General features: G+C 44.2%; 1 pseudogene; it reads left to right on the top strand.

Annotated features, from left to right (window-relative positions):
• Nucleotides 1-2,566, top strand: part of LOC102850508 — a 95,812-nt pseudogene extending 93,246 nt beyond the window's left edge.

Genomic DNA, 2,566 nt, shown 5'->3' with positions numbered 1-2,566 from the left:
GGGGAGAGGGGTGCAACAATGAATGAATGGAATTCCAAAATCTCTATAGATGTTCATTGAAATGAAAAATAAAGAAATTAAAAAAAATGTTGTTGATGGGCATTTGTTGATGGAGCCTCACAGTAACAACTGATGGTGTAATGTGTAAAATATCACCCCCTCCCCCTTAAAAAAGTCAGAGGTTCAATCCACCGCTAAAAATCCACTGTTCAGTAAAAAGAAGGGCCATATCCTCTTTGTAAAGATTTATTTATAGCTTCAGAAACCTGAAGGGCTTGCAATCAATTCTATGGCAGTGGTTTTGATTTATTGAAAATAAGAAGCTTCTGATTTATTGAAAGAAGCTTCTTGACTAGCATTCACAACATACAAACTAACAGAAAAATTGGTGAGAAACGATGGGATAATGATGAGAAATATACTGATTCATGCTGACCTAGATAAGACAGGATTTATTCAGCACATGACAACAATATGGAAAGAGATCAAAGGAAATAAAATGAAAAAAGAAGAGGAAACGTAGAAGAGTAAATCAAGGTAAACATGATGGTTAGTCTGGGCAAAAGGGGCCAAAGAGAAGAATGAGGAATTTGCCATTTTTGCCCAGACTAACACATAAGTCAAATATTTAGAAGAAGAAATTAAAATAAGGGAGAAAAGTTTGCTGTCTATCTCTACTTTGACCTGGCTAACGGTGGAAATTTTGCGAGTAAGATAGAACACGGCACCTAACAACAACAAAATGATTTGATTCAACAACTGCAGTTCCTCTGTAGTTCTTTTCTTTCCGTTTGAACTCCCCATTTTTCAAGTGACTCAGGGCCATGAAATCTTTATATTATCTTTTACCCATCGAAGACAAAACTTTCAGAAGTATAAAAAAGAGGTAAGACTTTTAAAAGAACACATCTAGGAAAGAGAAAACCTAAGGTAACCACCGATGTATCTTTAGCTAAGAGGAAATGTTATGCCTCAAAGGGGTAGACGGGTAAGCGTGGGAACACACGAGACCAATTTCCTAACTGAACTCGCGGCTGGGGAAAGGATGATCTTGGTAATTTTTCTAACAACAACAAATTATTGTTGTGGCATTGTCATCCTGGGAAAATGGTAGATGGGGTGTGAATGGCCCCAAAATTTCTCTCACTCCACGTAAATACAAATGGCTGTAGCCTGGAGGCTCTGCTGTTAGGGACCTTTCCAAAGTGCTTACGAGCAGTGGTGTCTCTTTGGAGACTAAGGTGCGTCTGATACAGGCCATGGTCTTCGCAATCACCTGTTATGCATCAGAGAGTTGGACAATGGCCAAGGAGGATAGAAGGAGAATTGTTGCCTTTGAGCTGTGGTGCTGGAGAAGAGTATTGAGAATACCATGGACTGCTAGGAAAACAAACAGATTTGTCCCGGTAAGGGTTAAACCGGGTGGCTCCTTGGAGGCAAGGATTCTGAGGCTCTGTCTGACATACTTTGGACATGTTGTGAGGAGAGACAGGTCTTTAGAGAGGGACATCATGCTTGGGAGGGTGGAGGGACAGCGTAGGAGGGGAAGGCCCCCTATGAGGTGGATTGATTCAGTGACTGGGATAATCGGGATGGGTGCATCAGAGACGGTGTTATTGACACAGGACAGAGTTTAGGGCTGTTGTACATGGGGTCGCTATGAGTCGCAAGTGACTCGATGGCACATAACAACTAGCGTGGAGGGGCGGAAGGGCCCGAAGGTCACAGGTACGCCCTCTTGGTGTGTTTGGGGGTAGCTAAAATTCTGTCTTTCGAAGCAAGTGTTTCTAAGTGGCCTGACCAGTTTTATATGCTAAAAGTTTCTGTTAAAAACATATTTTAAGAATCCGCGGTGGACGCCAATCGTTTCAGCCAAATTTGGGCGAAGCGGGAAATATCGGTTGGGCAAACTCTTCACCGTCAAGCGTTAAGGCCAGAGACCTGGGGGCAGGTAGTGCCAGCTCCTAACCTTAGGAACAATTCTGAACCAGGTTTGTAACGTTATTATGAAGAACAAATAAAGTCTTTGGGTTAACCACTAAACTTGTCAAGCATACGTTTCTCAAGATTAAAACGGCACAGCCCGCGCGCGCCCTCGGGACAACCGCGGCTCTCGCAAATCGCGAGACTTTCCGTCATAATCCCGTCTGTCTCTGATTGGGAGATGCCACCCAATCATGTGAGTCCAGAGACTTTGCGTCATAATGCCGTCTGTCTCTCTGATTGGACGAGGCCACCCAATCATGTGAGTCCACCTTGGCCTATAAATAGGGTGGGAGAAAACGGTAGTCCGCCATTTCGTGGATGTCAGGGCGCTGATATCACTGTTTTGTTGGTGCTTGGACGGAGGAGCGTGGAAAGGACTCGTTCGAGGGTGTTGTTTTTTTCAGGCCTGTGCATTTCTAACTCAAGATTTCGGTAAGTAACCGTGGGCGAGGAGAAAAAAAAAAAATTCAACGGGAAGGCGGATTTACCCGTCCTTAAGGGTTTAACCGTCCCATGGCGACGCCAGGCTGAGACAAAGAAGCGCTGCCGCCATTTTGTGACGTTCAACACGGGGCGGTGA

The sequence above is a fragment of the Elephantulus edwardii genome, unplaced genomic scaffold, assembly GCF_000299155.1.
Source record: "Elephantulus edwardii isolate Elephantulus edwardi_28Jun2011 unplaced genomic scaffold, EleEdw1.0 scaffold00017, whole genome shotgun sequence".
In the NCBI taxonomy this organism is placed as follows: Eukaryota; Metazoa; Chordata; class Mammalia; order Macroscelidea; family Macroscelididae; genus Elephantulus; species Elephantulus edwardii.
This window is presented reverse-complemented; position numbering and strand designations above follow the sequence as displayed.